This window comes from Delphinapterus leucas, chromosome 12 (assembly GCF_059928025.1).
Source record: "Delphinapterus leucas isolate spDelLeu-1000000601 "Yukka" chromosome 12, BTC_Dleu_Yukka2, whole genome shotgun sequence".
Lineage (NCBI taxonomy): Eukaryota > Metazoa > Chordata > Mammalia > Artiodactyla > Monodontidae > Delphinapterus > Delphinapterus leucas.
In genome coordinates this window covers 8,746,034-8,765,411 of record NC_143140.1, presented here as the reverse complement: position 1 = coordinate 8,765,411, position 19,378 = coordinate 8,746,034, and the positions used below count along the sequence as shown (strand labels likewise).

General features: G+C 34.8%; 1 pseudogene; it reads right to left on the bottom strand.

The window, feature by feature from the left end:
- Positions 1 to 10,713, bottom strand: part of LOC111183273 (phytanoyl-CoA dioxygenase, peroxisomal pseudogene) — a 152,765-nt pseudogene extending 142,052 nt beyond the window's left edge.
- Between the last annotated feature and the right edge of the window lie 8,665 nt (positions 10,714 to 19,378).

Here is a 19,378-nt window from a genome sequence, read left to right as displayed (position 1 = left end):
CACAAATCTGATCTTTTTTTCTGTAAGTTTGGTTGTTTTTTGTTTTTATTTAGATTCCACAGTGTACAGTATTTGTTTTTCTCTGTCTGACATATTTAACTTAGCATAATACACTTAGGTCCATCCATGTTGTTGCATATGGCAGGATTTCTGCCTTCTTCTTTTTCTCATTGAAGTGTAACTGACATACAAAGTTATATCAGTTTCAGCTGTACAATGTAGTGATTTGACATTTACATACATTACAAAATGATTATCACAATTAAGTCTACTAACCACCTGTCAGCATTCAAAGTTATTACATTATTACTGACTATATACCCTACTCTGTACATTACATCCCCATGATTTATTTACTTTATAACTTGAAGTTTGTGCCTCTTAATCTCATTCACCTATTTCCCCATCCCACCACCCTCTGCTTTCTGGCAACCACCAGTTTGTTCTCTATATCTATGACTCTATTTTTGTTTTGTTGTGTTCATTCATTTGTTTTGCCTTTTAGATTCTACATATAAGTGAAATCACATAGTACTTGTCTTTCTCTGACTGACTTATTTCACTTAGCATAATACCATCTAGGTCAATCCAAGTTGTTGCAAATGGTAAGATTTCCTTCCTTTTTAATGACTGAGTAATATTCCATGGTGGTGGTGGTGGGGTGTGTGTGTGTGTGTGTGTGTGTGTGTGTGTGTGTGTGTGTCTCATAACTTCTTTGTCCATTGATGGACACTTAGATTGTTTCCATGTCTTGGCTGTTGTAGATAATAAAGCTATGAACATGGGATTGGAGATATCTCCTTGACATAGTGTTTTTATTTTTCCCTTTGAATATATACCCAGATATAAAATGGCTGGATCACATGGTAGTTCTATTTTTAGTTTTCTGAGGAACTCCCAAACTGTGTTCCATAATAAATTAATTTTTGATTGGTAATCATATTTAACTGTATTTTATTTTGAATAAAATAATAGGAAACTAAAATATATTTCACATTCACTGCATATAGAAACTGTAATACTTCCCTCAAATGCACTGCACTAGCACATTAAACAATCCTTAATCATAAAGTAATTACATTAATATGAAAATAAATGGAGATATCTCAATTTAGATTAAAAAATTTCTTATCATTGAAATATTAGTTAACAATTTCTTTGATAAAATATAACAACAGGTAGTAAAGCTAAGAAAGGTTTCTATATTTCTATTAAAGATAACATTGTATCATCTTGTATATGTCAACTATGAATTCAAGCTGTGAAAGATCCTATAAGACTAAAATTTTTCCACTTACCCTTGCAAAAGCCTGCCCCAAAATTGTTCTTTCCCATCCCTCTTGCTAAACTCAAATTGTCTAACTAACAGCTACTGGACTGTTACACCATCCTGACTGCTCCTGCTTCCTTGTCCTGTGACTAACACATCATCAGGTTCCCTATAACTTCTGAGAATGTGAACAGTACTCAATTCTAGGAACAACTTGAACTCTAAATAATTTCCATCAATCTTTAATCTTCCTGCAGAACACACTTCTTAGAGCTGTTCTCTCGTGTCACAATGTTTTAATAAAAGGCTTTAGATAATGGCTTTGCTGTTTTGTTTTGTTTTAATTTTCCTTTCACAGAGCTCATTATTGGTAGGATAAGTTTTGATTTACTTTTTCAATACTAGTCAGAAATAGAAGTGTGGATTCTGCTCTTTACCCTTGGTGATGTATAATCACTGAAAGGCTTTGACCAGGGAATGGCTATACAGGAACTGCTTCTATAAGACAATTGATTTAAAAATTCTGTGAAGCATAGGTTAAGTTGAAGAGAATCCAAGAAGTCTTCCAGATGATTTTAAATACACAGTAAATAGGGACCTGATTTGGACTTATGACAGTGGAATGGAAAGAGAGGGATAGTTATGTAATGAATAATGCGGCAGGCTTATGAAAGGATTAGAAATAGAATTTACCTCTATAGTTTTGAGCATCAAATAATTTACATTAAAAAAGGAAAGTCAGAAAAGGAGAAGAGAGGTTTCCCTTTTTGGGATGAGGAGAGTGGGATGTTGATCAGAAAGAAATGACAGAGGAAAGTATTGTTTTAAACTTGAAAGTAAATTTATGCAAGGGATTTCAAGTAAGTCATCAAAATTGAGGGCATGAGGCTTAAAACATAGAAATGATGACAGGTGAGTATTTGTGAGTATTTTACCTGTACAAAAAGGATGTAGAGTCAAGATACTTCTGAAAGGATTGGAAGGAAAGAGAGAAGGAACCAGAGAGGAAAGGACTAAGAGTAGACAGAAATGAGAGAAATTAGTCTATTGCAAGAAACTTGAATAAAATAAACTGTGTTTCATCAGATCTAAGTGCCTTCATTTGTGTGACTCACCATTTATTTTATACACCATAAAGAGGGGAAAATATGTACCAAATATGTATATCTTAGAATCAAAGAAATACAGTGTGTTTAGGATACAACAGGGGGATGGCTATGAGTCCATCGTAATTATCAATAAAAGAGTAAGTATTTTATAAAAAATAGTTTACAATGATGAGTCCCATAAGGTGTAAATCTGTGTATAGCTGGTGAGTAGATGTCTGTAACCAAAAAATCATTTGAAGTGAAAGAGGCTGAAACTTTGATGTGAAAGTCATCTCAAGCCATGGCTGTTGTAAGAAGCAGGCAAGGAGGTTGGGAGAAGGTGGTATACTTGTCTGAATTAATTTCCAAAGGGAACTACCATCATGATTGTGTTAGAATAAAGGTCTGAAAGTGGGACAGGAACTCTGCTAGCCTCTTTCTCCTGTTCGAGACTGTCCAAAAGAAAGATAGAACAGCTTCCTCTGGAGAAAATTTCAAAAACATGTTGTCCTCAAGAGAAAGCAAGGTGGACTTATGAGAGGTTTCAGTTAGAATTAGAAGGAGGGTCCAGGAAAAAGTTTAAATAGGAAGGAAAGTTGCTCCACATGGACAGGAGACAGACTTACTTGCTCAAAAATGGCTGAACATCTAGTATTACTTGCATCTATTTTCCCTGACCCTTTACTGTCCTATACTAGGAACATTTGTCTCATTCTTTAGTTTAAATAATGTCCTCTCAACAAATATTTTTATCTTTATGAAAATTATCTCAGTGTTAATTGTAAGACAAACACTCTTAACATTAATACACTGAATGGTAGTTCTACTGATAGAGCAGTAAATGTAAGCACTAACGATGCTTGGTGAATACTGATTTACGGAAAGTTGCCTCATCAATTCCTGGGGTTTATGTAGAAATTTTTTTTGCCATTTCAGCCCGTTCCTCAAGTGCCAGAAGTTTAATAGAGGTCGCTGGAATGAGAATTATTGGGTTGAAAAGGTTAATCCTAGACTTCTGAAAAAAGTGTTTGACAGTGATATGTTGGCAAATGTTTAAAAACTAGCTTTCCGAGGGAAAAAGTCAAGCTCCTGATTCATAGTGTTTTCTGATTTCTGGGGTGTACATATGACCACCACCATGACTGATTTCAAGCCACCAACAACCTGACATTCACTGGCCCATAAAACTGAAAATTTTACAGTTGACTCTTACGAGTGGGTGTCAGCTGGGTGTCACATTGCTTCATGCTGATATATCAAAGCAATATCATTTAGAAGAAAGAGTCCTGGAGTTTGTAATGAAAGATATGGACACTGGTCCTATCATAACTTTCCACTAGTCTTTTAAGATCTGGTGAACAGGAACTATCTTACTTCCTTCTGCTTCCCATTATTTACTTCCTACTAGCTATGAGATATCCACAAGAAGGATGGTTAGAAAGATGGCAAGGTAGCTACTACTATTATTATTTCTATTTGTCACAAAAGAAATTGAAAAAAAAATTCAAGGTAAATAATTAGACTTGGGCAATAGAGTAATAGAGATCAATCTTTAAAATTACTTTTATCTCAACACATTAATTTTAATTAAAATTATTTTCACTTCCAGGAAGGTTAAGTTAAATAACTGGTTCATAGAATTTATAAATGTGAACACATGGTTATAGGCTGCTCTGCCCCTCCAGGGGTTGGTCTGTGGATCAATCCTCTCTCTTTCTCTAGGTCTACATCATGGACTCTCAAAGGGGCTGGAGTATATCACTCCTTTTATGTGTATGGCACACATACCTGTGGCATTAAATTTTAATGGTGAGGTGTGAGTAGCAAAATAAAATCTCCATAGAGACTCTTTTCATGATTTTTTTTTTTATGTTGAAGCCCACTGGTTTTATCAGTACTAATAGAACATTCTGTGTTGATGGGTGTGTTCTATTCTGTGTCATGCATTACAGTAGCCACCAGCAACATGTGACTATTGAGCCATTGAGACGTGGATAGTGTGACTGTAGAAATGAGTTTTAAATTACATTTACTTTTAATTAAACTTAAATAGCTACCTGCATCTATTGCTACAGTATTGGACAGCACAGCTCTAGATCCTAGTGGAAAAACCTGATTTAAAGACACATATGGGTGTCATTTATGAAAAATTATTTAAGCAGTTAACTAACAGTTGCTACCAACTAGATTCTTCTTTTCATTACACTAAAACATCTGATATCAGTTGATTTATGATTCTCTATGCTACAGAATTTCTTTCAGTTCTCAAAAGACAGTAGGAGCCTGTGTAATCCCTGACAAATGAATCACAAACTTGAGGTCTTGTCTTAAGGTGGGAAGGTTCTCACCATCCTTCCCTTGGAAATTAAAAATATTCTGAAGGAATAAATAAAATACTCAAATAAAATAAGATATATGAAGGAGTCCAAAATGACATCCTTCTATCCAGTGGTTCCCATCTAGAACCCTACACACTAAATCAAATGTAAAAAAGAAGAAATTTTCAAAGTCCATCATTTATTATTACTTTCATAACAACCTCAAAATTGCAAAACATTCAGAAATCAAAGGCTGCAAGATCGATTTTTATTACTTCAGTTTGTAACGGTTCATCTGATTGCACCTGTTCCAAGAGGTGAGACCAATTACCTTTTCTTACCCAATTCCTAGATAATAATATTTAATAGCATTCTATAAAAATAACAATAAGTAAGATCACTTTTCAGCACCATGCTAATTAACCTTACAGCAACATTATGTAAGTAGATGTTACGACTAGTTTACAGATAAAGTATAGCAAAATTAAGGTCACATATACTAGTTAATAGAAGTAGCAGAGGCAGGATTCTGAGTCGATACCACTTGATACAAGATTTGTGTTCATAAGCACAATTATGTAGGGTTACTCATCATGCAAGAAAGATAGAAGTGCACTGTTTAGAATGATCCTGATATGTTAGCTTATTTCTATTAAATATATGTGTATGTGCACACAAAGAAAACTAGCCACATACTCTAAACTCCTAAGGATGGAGAATCCAATTCTAGAAGAGAAGAATTATTTTGAAAGAGTGTAGTATTACCAATAATTGTTAAATAACAAGTTTATTTGCACTGTAAAGTTTTACTAGAAATGAACATTGCTATATGTAGCATAATATATTATAGTCACAGTGCACAAAATTAAAAAAAAAATAAGGTAATTTTCGACATTTTTGCCATACTGAAATTACAAAAAAAAAAAAATCATTGTGTGACTGGGTCTACAAAAAACATACGTTGGATTGGTGATTATCTAATGACTAATGAAATTTATGTATCCAATCTAACTTTTCAAACTGAAATAATGGGTTTTCATTGTATTTATAGTGAACTAAGGGAAAATTAATTCAATGTGATTGCACTGGATCAATGCAGCAGAAATAAGGGCAGATCTAGAAAGCACAGCAAAATGTGTTTAATTACAAGATGTTAACCATCAAGAATAATGATAGAATTTTTGTTGTGGATAGAATATATGATTGATAATATCTCAGATGGAGATGAAAATCAATCCTGGTACCTTAATTATATATATATATATATATATATATATATATATATATTTCTCTGTTTCTTAATATTGAAGTTCCTCAAGTACAGGTTACATCTTACCATGGAGATATAGCTCCTCCTAGTAGCTAAGGGTTTATATGTAAGAGGCAAAGAAGTGTATTACAGGTAGAGAGGCAAGCATTAAAGAAAATCACAAAGTGGTTTATAAGGAAACAAAATGAGAGAATTTCACTTCTTTTGTCCCATATATATCCATAGAAAGTCTAGGGAAAGATGAAGTATGCCTATTCTTATAGCATTTATTTAATGAAGTAAAGATATATAAGCTGTTTTATATATATATATATATATATACATAATAACTCAGTCCACTTTGTTACATGTCTTTTGTTATTATAAAACACTCAAATTCATTTCCCAAAGGAAAACAGTGCCTAATGCTAGAAATTGTACTGTATCTGCAAGCCTGGTAGTAACATGTGTAGTGGTTCTATCCCCATTTAACCAGCACCAGCTCCCCTTAGGTGAAGGAATATATGCAGAACTAGCCACCACTTGAAATGCTGTCCTTATAGGCTTCTGGACTTAGATCTTCAGACACAAGGAATTTATGTGAAAGGTTCTGCACATCAGCGTTAAGTTTGGCAGAAATCTATCCTGTTTTCTTATTCTGATAAATCAGTTCTCAATCTTTACATCAACCTGAGGTTTATTTTGATGAGAAATTGGATGAAAAAATAAGACTCCATTCTTGTATCATCAGATTGCGCAGAATTTCTTTTGACTAGGGCTATTTCACAAGAGCTAAAATCATCAGGGCTATGTTTTCCCCTCCTCTTTTACAAGAGTGATGTGGCAGTCACATAACAAGAAGTGTCAGAAAGGTAGGATCCAAACTGCCATGTCCCTGAGAAGACCAAATAAAGGTATTTTCAGATTTATAGTCTCAAAGAACAAGCTAGCTAAGTGCTTTTGTTTTCTGTAAAAGAAAACCTGCAGATGTACTGGAAATGTAGAAAACCACTACCAGGTAATGAAAGAGAGAATTCTTGAATTTGAATGTAGTAGTATCCATAAAAGAGAACTGTTAGATTAAGCCCAGAACAGTTATTGATACAAGTAAATACATAACTAAACAAAAACTCAATGGTATTATTGAGAAATATGTTTACTTAATTTTTCTATCAGTAAAATAGTATAAGACAAAGTAATATTTTTAAAGCATAAAATGGAGTTTCAGATCAAACTTTAAGTTATATATGAATGGAGTAAGTGAAAGAATGATGCTCAGTTAAAACCTCTACTTTTGGTATCTATATTTGTAAAATTTTAAATAAAGTTATACCAGTACTACTCAGCCATAAAAAAGAATGAGATTCTGCCATTTACAGCAATGTCAATGGACATAAAGAATATTATGCTTTATGAAATTAGTCAGAGAAAGACAAACACCATAAGATGTCACTTATATGTAGAATCTTAAAAAATAATACAAAGATGTATATAGCAAAACAGAAACAGACTAACAGATACAGAAAACTAACTAGTCGTTACCAGTGGGGGGGGGGAAGGGCAAGATAGAAATATGGGATTAAGAGATACAAACTACTGTGTATAAAATAGATCAGCAACAAGGAAATATTGTAGAGCACAGGGGAATATAGCCATTATCCTGTAATAACTTTTGATGGAGTATAATCTGTATAAATACTGAATCACAACCCTTGTATACCTGAAATTAATATAATATTGTAAATCGACTACACTCCAATAATAAATAAATAAATATAAAAAATTAAAATATACCAATATTCAATATTGTTAATGTAAATGTGAATAAAGTTTAATTCTAATAATAATCCTAATTGTGTGACAGAATCTAGAATTAAGTATCTGAATTCTTAAATCATTCATTCACTCATTCAGAAATCATAAATTGTTGTACACTTCTGTCCAGTGCAAAGGTAAAAGATAAAGTCCTTGCCTTTCAAGAAGTACATAGGTTAGTGAAAGACCTGGACAGCAAAAATGAGAACTAGAGAGAGAAGGGGAAAGGAGAGAGTAAAAAAATTAAAGGAATGCTGTCAGATGCAGGACCAGATATAATAAATCTTAAATAAGCATAAATGTCTTAAATTGCCCTCTTAAAAGAAGTCTGCTGGAGCAGATTCAAAACAAAATTCCAAACTATGCTACTTTTGCAAAACACATATAAAGCTAAATGGCATAGGAACACTAAGAAAGAAAAGACTAAGCAACAATGCATCAATAAATTTGAACGAAAGCAAAAGCAAGTAGCACTAATGGTCATTGGAAATCGGTGTGGTTCTTTAGAAACAAATTGGTTATATATAAAGGACATGAAAATATTCACTCTATTTTTTTAATTGAAGAGTCTGACCTATAAACATATTATTTTGTTATAAAAAACAATACATGTGCAAGGTAGAAATAGGAAAATAAATCTCATAAAGGGAAGATTACAAAATACCCACCACCAGAAGTAACTGTTGTATAGTGCTATAATATTATTTGGATAATATTAGAGCTAGTTTAATAATTAGTTTTATGCAGAACATAGTATTTGGTCACCAGAATTTTTTTTTTGTTTGGTGGTACGCTGGTCTTTCACTGTTGTGGCCTTTTCTGTTGTAGAGCACAGGCTCTGGATGTGCGGACTCCGCGGCCATGGCTCACAGGCCCAGCCGCTCCGCGGCATGTGGTATATTCCTGGACCGAGGCACGAACCCGTGTCCCCTGCATCGGCAGGCGGACTCTCAACCACTGCACCACCAGGGAAGCCCTGGTCACCAGAATTTTTATAGCAATAATATAGTCTTAAAATTACCCCATGTCATTAACTAATTTTCTACAGCATGTTTTTTAATACCTCCCTAAAATTTCATCATAGACATAGAGTACAATTAATCCCAAACTTAGACATCTATATATTTTCTAAATTGTCACTTTTATCAAAAATCCTGAAATAATCACCTTTCTAGGTATATTGTGAAACATTTCTGATAATTTCCTTGGAAAAATTTCTAAAGAGGAATTTCATGGATAAAGCATTTGAGTATGTTTGCCTTTTACCACATCTGAATACATTTTTTACAACATTTGACTAAATTGCTTACTAAGTTATGTAGTTTTCTACATTTTGATGGGTTTTAACAATTTGCAGACCAACCAGGAGTATAAGAGTGTGCACATTTAACTGCATCTTTACCACAACTGATTATTGTTATTTTTTAAAAAATAGTCATTTGTTTGGTGAAAAATTATGTCTCGCTGTTTGAATATTCATGTCACTGTCTGCTAATGAGATAAACATGAGTGAGGTTAAATATTCATTTGTTTGACATAATAATTTTTCCTAGAACTATTTCCCTGTAGAAATTATCAAGAGAAACTGTAACTCAAAAGGAATATATATGCATATGTATGCATAAAGGTCTTCATTAGTTATTTATTAGTAAAATATTGGAACAAAGTGACCATTATTATGAAAATGCTTAAATAGATTATGATGTATATTCTTCATGGAATATTTTGCCATCATTCAAATGACATGTCTGAAGACCGTGGAGCATAATGGACAAAATAATCACGTTATAATGGTGAAATTTTTTGTATCTGAAAGTGCTAATGTATGTAACTATGGATCATGTGGACAAAATTAAAATGACAAAAAGATGTAACATTGTGAGATTAGAGAGATTATTTTTGTTTGCTTTCATTTCCACAATTTTTTAAAAAAAATATTAGTATAGTTTTACAATGTAAAGAAAGGAGGAGGAGGAATTTGATGATGACCACAAAAGAAATGGAGATGCTTTTGATGTGTCACTTATTCTGACTGTCACTGTCATCACCAGGATTCAGGTCTGATTAACTACTGAACTGATAAAATGTCACCTTGTCTCTAACCTTGGTTCATAGTTTTCAGTGGTTGTTCTTTTGTTAATGGAATAAAGTTGAAATTTTCTTAATATGTTATACACAAAATTATTTGAATGTTTAAAGTGAAGGCTCTCATATTTGACTACCTGGGTTATATCCCAGTGCCACTAGTTAATAACAGGCTGATTTTCAAGAGGTTACATATCATCCTTGTGGCTAAGTTTCGTTTTCTGTAAAATGAGGATACAAGTGGTTTCTGGCCCTGGTGCCAGCCTATTATCAGTGATTGCTTAGTATGTGAGACCCAATAAGTGTTAATAATAGCATGATTTGTATCACCTTCGTACTCACGGTGCCATAAAATCTTGCCCCAAGTTACCTTTTAATTCTCAGACCTATTATGTTGGTTAGTGCTATATTAGTGACCGTTTAGAAACAGTCTTTGCCACAAAACACATTACGCAAATATTTTCTCATATCATTGCCACACCCCAGCTCCCACAACTGACCAGCTGGGTTGCCTTTCCCCATCCCTGTTATGCATACATTTCCAAATCTCTAAAATCCTGGTCAACCTCAAAATAACGGTCAGTAAAATACGATACCTTCCCAGGATTGTGATGAAGCCGGCTTGTACCAGCTCACAAGTGCTGAATATTAAATTATTATAAACTCTGTGAGTTGGTTGGCATAATTCTGGCACATTGATATCAAAAAAAGGAGACTATTTGCACCAGGGGAATTAGATGATGTTATAAATAAGCCCTCTCTGCATATTTTTTTCTTCCGAGAGCCAGTTGTTAAACATTTACTGGCATGTCACTGTACCTTTACACTTTTAAGTTCTTTTGATTCTTACCTAACACATTGGGCCACTCGTTTTAAATCAGAAGACATCTCTTCGAAACTTGCTTTCACGACATTTCAAAGTAGGATACAGTCACTCAGCAGGACACCTCTCAGGGTGCCTCATCTGTCTCCTGTGGATAATATTGACTTGGCAGCTTGGTTAAAGGATAGATCAAATGAACCCATAGCCAATTCATTTGTAAATTATAAACTTCAATAGGAAGGGAAGAGCTATAATTACCACTGAACATTTTATTTTAACTTGATTTTAAAATTAAATCACTTAGGGCTTCCCTGGTGGTGCAGTGGTTGAGAATCTGCCTACCGATGCAGGGGACACGGGTTCGAGCCCTGGTCTGGGAAGTTCCCACATGCCGCGGAGCAACTAGCCCCGTGAGCCACAATTACTGAGCCTGCGCGTCTGGAGCGTGTGCTCCGCAACGAGAGGCCGCGATAGTGAGAGGCCCGCGCACTGCGATGAAGAGTGGCCCCCGCTTACCACAACTAGAGAAAGCCCTCGCACAGAAATGAGGAGCCAACACAGCCATAAATAAATAAATAAACAAATAAATAAACAAACAAATAAATAAAATTTGAAAAAAGAAAAAAGGCAAAATTCCTTAAAAAAAAAGCTCATTAAAAAAAAAAATTAAATAACTTAGAGATGTATTGTTGTTTTTAAAACGCTGCTCCAGAAACAAGAATATGTCTTACTAAACTATGAATTAACATGCAGCTCATAAGCCGTTGCCTATACCTTTTATACAAATAAATGTTATGTTATTGATTTAAGAATTAAAACACGCACTTTGAATTAAAGTTCTCAACACTGGAATATTAAATCTGAAAGCACCAAGGTCACTGGATGTTTTTAATAATCGATCTTTAGTTCTATCATGAAATTGACTTAGTTTTAAAGCATGCTTCCTACTTAATTGTGGAATTAGGCACATAAAGAAAAATAGAAATTGTATAATTTGAATTTTTTTTCATTTTTTTTCATGCAGCTTAGTATTAAGAATAATAAAACTAGAATGGATTTACTATGAAGCTAATGCATTTAAACTTTAAGGCCCTTCACTTAGAAGTGGTTTTTCTAAGGTCTTCTGCCTAATTTTGTATTTATAATTTAGCATTCTTTTTATTAAAGCAGATTCCCAAATCATAAAGGTCAAGGTCCTTTTTTGATTCTGATAGGAACATTTATCTTCCACTCTAAGTGTCACAGTTCAGAGCTCAGGCTGAGGGGCTGGTCTCTGTGCCTTGTTTTCCCAAAGGGTCTCTCTGATGTGTTTCATTGACTCCTTGGACCTAAATCAGTCTTTATGTCACAATATGTCTGCACATAACCCAGAGGGTAGAAGGTAAACAAAATCTTTAAATTTAATCAAGATCCTGGATCTAGGGTTCATTCAAATGAAAAAAGAAATTTAACTGAGCTTTTCATTGACCTCCGGGTTCTTGGTGGAATTGTCAGAAATGAGAGAAACGTACAGTGCAAAATGCCACACGTTTTGTTCAGAGACCCAGGACACTGTAAAGTGCCTGTTTGTCAGCTTCCAGTCACATAATAGTACGTCCTTTAATCTTACTTTAAAAAAAAATTCTTAATGAAAGACTTCAGTTGCTTAAGATATATTTCCCCTATGTAGCAGTATAATTTGAACTACTAATGGCAATTAAAAACTGACTGGTTCTTTTTTGAATGTTAGCAAAAACAAAACGTTACAATCTAGTAAGATTCAAAAAGAAAAAAAAAAGAACCTAGCTAAATCTGACCTCACTGATATGATATACTTTAAAAAATTACTTGCTACATTTATCTTCAGAAGTAATAATAAAATTATGTAATTATTGGTTGATATAAGCAGATCCTATTATTCCTGTGTACATGTCACCTCTTACCTGCTGAGGGGGAACTCTGGACAGTCACAGGAGAGAGGCTGGAGCAACCGGGAAATGTAGCCACTCTTAGTGGCTGGTTACACGGACATTCAATATTTTGACACTAGTCATGCTGTCCCATTATCAGCCTTGTTGATCTAAATACTGTTGTCCTATATTCAAAATTTAAGCATATCAAAATAGCCTTTCTTAGTTTTTATTAAGTATAAAAACAAGTAGCCTAATACCAAATTCTTCTTGAAGATATTTCTAAGAATACTACTTGCAAGCTGCATTGAGATCAGTGATATGTCAGTGAGTGAAAATGACACCCATCCCATAATAAATAGAGCAAAGTGTCTAAAAACACTTGTAATTAAGTTGTTTCTAAGAGTGTTAGTTGCAAGTTACATTGAAAATAATGTTATATTGTAACTGTAACAGTGAATGAGAGTAACACCCATTCTTTAATTCATGTAGAAGACAAAAAGGATTTTGATATGCGTCTACGAAGAAACAAGATTATGATTTTGAAGGAGAATGTATAAGCTATGCATAATCAGAAACAAAGAGTTGTATGAATTTATCTTTATAAGTAATAATCCATGAAATCAATCCTAATGGTCTCAATTCTCAGACTTTGTGTTAGAGGGTGGTGTACAGCAGTCTGATTTCTGGACCCCAAATACACATAGTAGTGCTGGAGGCTCTCGTTCAGACAAATCTGGAATGTTCATTCCTGAAGTGTGTCCTTCAAGGTGTTTACAGCAGTAACTCTGTGCAAGCACACTTAACTCTCAAATAGCCCAACGAGGTATGAAATATAAATTATTTTATATATGATAAACTTGATTAATAAAAGTGTGTTTGTTTTAACTATAGCAGAACCTAAGTGAGTGATGCATCAAAGAATGAGCTATTTTCTGCATGACATGAACAAAGGATTGAATATTTTTTGAAATAAAATTTCTTGCATTTATTTGAAGTAAAACCCCCTGAATTTATTAGTATTAATGAAAGTCAATACATTATAACTCCTTCACTTTTGTGTATGTGTGAATTTCACAAGTTCTGACAATATTCTAACATGTTAGTTACAGTCAACACAGAGAGCCCTGATATGATGGGTGAGTTTACACATTAGAACAGGCTCCAACTCATCTAGAAGTTCTGTTATGGATGCTAATACTTTCTGTTCTATATCTTCCACTTTTAACCTGTCCTCATATATCTGTTTGCACTTACATACCTACTGCATACCTTTACCTTGAACAGCTTCTCACTTTTCAGCCTAGTTTCCTAGTTAAACACGAGCCTCATTTCACATACCTCTATTTTTTTCTTTTTTACATCTTTATTAGAGTATAATTGCTTTACAATGGTGTGTTAGTTTCTGCTTTATAACAAAGTGAATCAGTTATACATATACATATGTTCCCATATCTCTTTCCTCTTGCGTCTCCCTCCCTCCCACCTGCCCTATCCCACCCCTCCAGGCAGTCACAAAGCCCCGAGCTGATCTCCCTGTGCTATGTGGCTGCTTCCCACTAGCTATCTACCTTACATTTGGTAATTTACATATGTCCATGCCTCTCTCTTGCTTTGTCACAGCTCACCCTTCACTCTCCCCATATCCTCAAGTCCATTCTCTAGTAGATCTGTGTCTTTATTCCTGTCTTACCCCTAGGTTCTTCATGACATTTTTTTTTCTTAGATTCCATATATATGAGATAGCATACGGTATTTGTCTTTCTCTTTCTGACTTACTTCACTCTGTATGACAGACTCTAGCTCCATCCACCTCACTACAAATAACTCAATTTTGTTTCTTTTTATGGTTGAGTAATATTCCATTGTATATATGTGCCACATCTTCTTTATCCATTCATCCGATGATGGGCACTTAGGTTGTTTCCATCTCCGGGCTATTGTAAATAGAGCTGCAATGAATATTTTGGTACATGACTCTTTTAGAATTACGGTTTTCTCAGGGTATATGCCCAGTAGTGGGATTGCTGTCATATGGTAGTTCTATTTGTAGTTTTTTAAGGAACCTCCATACTGTTATCCATAGTAGCTGTACCAATTCACATTCTCACCAGCAGTGCAAGAGTGTTCCCTTTTCTCCACACCCTCTCCAGCATTTATTGTTTCTAGATTTTTTGATAATGGCCATTCTGACTGGTGTGAGATGATATCTCATTGTAGTTTTGATTTGCATTTCTCTAATGATTAATGATGTTGAGCTTTCTTTCATGTGTTTGTTGGCAGTCTGTATATCTTCTTTGGAGAAATGTCTATTTAGGTCTTCTGCCCATTTTTGGATTGGGTTGTTTGTTTCTTTGTTATTGAGCTGCATGAGCTGCTTGTAAATTTTGGAGATTAATCCTTTGTCAGTTGCTTCATTTGCAAATATTGTCTCCCATTCTGAAGATTGTCTTTTGGTCTTGTTTATGGTTTCCTTTGCTGTGCAAAAGCTTTGAAGTTTCATTAGATCCCATTTGTTTAATTTTGTTTTCATTTCCATTTCTCTAGGAGATGTGCCAAGAAGGACCTTGCTGTGATTTATGTCATAGAGTGTTCTACCTATATTTTCCTCTAAGAGTTTGATAGTTTCTGACCTTACATTTAGATCTTTAATCCATTTTGAGCTTATTTTTGTGTATGGTGTTAGGGAGTGCTCTATTCTCATACTTTTACATGTACCTGTCTTTTTTTCCCAGCACCACTTATTGAAGAGGTGGTCCTTTCTCCACTGTACATTCCTGCCTCCTTTAGCAAAGGTAAGGTGACCATATGTGTGTGGGTTTATCTCTAGGCTATCTATCCTGTTCCATTAATCTATTTTTCTGGTTTTGTGCCAGTACCATACTGTCTTGATTACTGTAGCTTTGTAGTATAGTCTGAAGTCAGGGAGCCTGATTCCTCTAGCTCCGTTTTTTGTTCTCAAGATTGCTTTGGCTATTCAGGGTCTTTTGTGTTTCCATACAAATTGTGAAATTTTTTGTTCTAGTTCTGTGAAAAATGCCAGTGGTAGTTTGATAGGCATTGCATTGAATCTGTAGATTGCTTTGGGTAGTAGAGTCATTTTCACAATGTTGATTCTTCCAATCCAAGAACATGGTATATCTCTCCATCTATTTTTATCATCTTTAATTTCTTTCATCAGTGTCTTATAATTTTCTGCATACAGGTCTTTCGTCTCCTTAGGTAGGTTTATTCCTAGATATTTTATTCTTTTTGTTGCAGTGGTAAATGGGAGTGTTTTCTTGATTTCACTTTCAGATTTTTCATCATTAGTGTATAGGAATGCCACAGATTTCTGTGCATTAATTTTGTATCCTGCTACTTTACCAAATTCACTGATTAGCTCTAGTAGTTTTCTGGTAGCACCTTTAGGATTCCCTATGTATAGTATCATGTCATCTGCAAACAGTGACAGCTTTACTTCTTCTTTTCCAATTTGGATTCCTTTTATTTCCTTTTCTTCTCTGATTGCTGTGGCTGAAACTTCCAAAGCTATGTTGAATAAAAGTGGTGAGAGTGGGCAATCTTCTCTTGTTTCTGATCTTAGTGGAAATACTTTCAGTTTTTTACCATTGAGGGCGATGTTGGCTGTGGGTTTGTCATATACGGCCTTTATTATGTTGAGGGAAGTTCCCTCTATGCCTACTTTCTGCAGGGTTTTTATCATAAATGGGTGCTGAATTTTGTCAAAAGCTTTCTCTGCATCTATTGAGATGATCATATGTTTTTTCTACTTCAATTTGTTAATATGGTTTATCACATTGATTGATTTGCATATATTGAAGAATCCTTGCATTCCTGGAATAAACCCGACTTGATCATGGTGTGTGATCCTTTTAATGAGCTGTTGGATTCTGTTTGCTAGTATTTTGTTGAAGATTTTTGCATCTATGTTCATCAGTGATATTGGCCTGTGGTTTTCTTTCTTTGTGACATCCTTGTCTGGTTTTGGTATCAAGGTGATGGTGACCTCGTAGAATGAATTTGGGAGTTTTCCTCCCTCTGCTATATTTTGGAAGAGTTTGAGAAGGATAGGTGTTAGCTCCTCTCTAAATGTTTGAAAGAATTCACCTGTGAAGCCATCTGGTCCTGGGCTATTGTTTGTTGGAAGAATTTTAATCACAGTTTAAATTTCAGTGCTTGGGATTGGTCTGTTCATATTTTCTATTTCTTCCTGATTCAGTCTTGGCAGGTTGTGCATTTCTAAGAATTTGTCCATTTCTTCCAGGTTGTCCATTTTATTGGCATAGAGTTGCTTGTAGTAATCTCTCATGATCTTTTGAATTTCTGCAGTGTCAGTTGTTACTTCTCCTTTTTCACTTCTAATTCTATTGATTTGAGTCTTCTCCATTTATTTCTTGATGAGTCTGGCTAATGGTTTATCTATTTTGTTTATCTTCTCAAAGAACCAGCTTTTAGTTTTATTGATCTTTGCTATTGTTTCCTTCATTTCTTTTTCATTTATTTCTGATCTGATTTTAATGATTTATTTCCTTTTGCTAACTTTGGACTTTTTTGTTCTTCTTTCTCTAATTACTTTAGGTGCAAGGTTAGGATGTTTATTCGAGATGTTTCCTGTTTCTTAAGGTGGGCTTGTATTGCTCTTGTGTCCCTCTTAGAACTGCTTTTGCTGCATCCCATAGGTTTTGGGTCGCTGTTTCTCAATTTTCATTTGTTTCTAGGTATGTTTTGATTTCCTCTTTGATTTCTTGAGTGATCACTTCGTTATTAAGTAGTGTATTGTTTAGCTTCCATCTGTTTCTATTTTTTACAGATCATTTCCTGTAATTCATATCTAGTCTCATAGTGTTGTGGTCAGAAAAGATACTTGATACAATTTCAATTTTCTTAAATTTACCAAGGCTTGATTTGTGACCCAAGATATGATCTATCCTGGAAAATGTTCCATGAGCACTTGAGAAAAATGTGTATTCTGTTGTTTTTGGATGGAATGTCCTATAAATATCAATTAAGTCCATCTTGTTTAATGTATCATTTAAAGCTTGTGTTTCCTTATTTATTTTCATTTTGGATGATCTGTCCATCAGTTAAAGTGGGGTGTTTAAGTCCCCCTCTATGAATGTGTTACTGTCGATTTCACCTTTTATGGCTGTTAGTATTTGCCTTATGTATTGGGGTGCTCCTATGTTGGGTGCATAAATATTGACAATTGTTATATCTTCTTCTTGGATCGATCCCTTGATCATTATGTAGTGTCCTTCTTTGTCTCTTCTAATAGTCTTTATTTTAAAGTCTATTTTGTCTGATATGAGGACTGCTGCTCCAGCTTTCTTTTGGTTTCCATTTGCGTGGAATATCTTTTTCCATCCCCCTACTTTCAGTCTGTATGTGTCTCTAGGTCTGAAGTGGGTCTCTTATAGACAGCATATATATATGGGTCTTGTTTTTGTATCCATTCAGCTAATCTGTGTCTTTTGATGGGAGCATTTAGTCCATTTACATTTAAGGTAATTGTCGATATGTATTTTCCTATTCCCATTTTCTTAATTGTTTTCGGTTTGTTATTGTAGGTCTCTTCCTTCTCTTGTGTTTCCTGCCTAGAGAAGTTCCTTTAGCAGTTGTTGTAAAGCTGGTCTGGTGGTACTGAACTCTCTCAGCTTTTGCTTGTCTGTAAAGATTTTAATTTCTCCATTAAATCTGAATGAGATCCTTGCTGGTTAGAGTAATCTTGGTTTCAGGTTCTTCTCCTTCATCCCTTTAAATATGTCCTGCCAATCCCTTCTGCCTTGCAGAGTTTCTGCTGAAAGGTCAGCTGTTTACCTTTTGGGGATTCTCTTGTGTGTTATTTGTTGTTTTTCCCTTGCTGCTTTTAATAGGTTTTCTTTGTATTTAATTTTTGACAGTTTGATCAATATTTGTTTTGGCATATTTCTCCTTGGATTTATCCTGTATGGGACTCTCTGTGCTTCCTGGATTGATTAACTATTTCCTTTCCCATATTAGGGAAGTTTTCAACTATAATCTCTTCAAATATTTTCTCAGTCCCTTTGTTTTTCTCTTCTTCTGGAACCCATATAATTCGAATGTTGATGCGTTTAATGTTGTCCCAAATGTCTCTGAGACTGTACTCTGTTCTTTTCATTATTTTTCTCTATTCTGCTCTGCAGTAGTTATTTCCACTCTTTTATCTTCCAGGTCGCTTATCCGTTCTTCTGCCTCAGTTATTCTGCTATTGATCCCTTCTAGAGTATTTTCAATTTCATTTATTGTGTTGTTCATCATTGTTTGTTTCATCTTATTTCTTCTAGGTCCTTGTTAAATGTTTCTTGCATTTTGTCTGTTCTATTTCCAAGATTTTGGATCATCTTTACTATCATTATTCTGAATTCTTTTTCAGGTAGACTGCCTATTTCCTCTTCAGTTGTTAGGTCTGGTGGGTTTTTATCTTGCTACTTCATCTGCTGTGTGTTTCTTTGTTTTCTCAGTTTGCTTATCTTACTGTGTTTGGGGTCTCCTTTTTGCAGGCTGCAGGATCATAGTTCCCATTGTTTTTGTTGTCTGTCCCCAGTGGCTAAGGTTGGTTCAGTGGGTTCTGTAGGCTTCCTGGTGGAGGGGACTAGTGCCTGTGTTCTTGTGGATGAGCCTGGATCTTGTCTTTCTGGTGGGCAGGTCCACGTCTAGTGGTGTCTGTGGACTTATTATGATTTTAGGTAGCCTCTCTGCTAATGGGTGGGGTTGTGTTCCTGTCTTGCTAGTTGTTTGGCAAAGGGTGCCCAGCACTGTAGCTTGCTGGTCGTTGAGTGAAGCTTGGTGCTGTTGTTGAGATGGAGATATCTGGGAG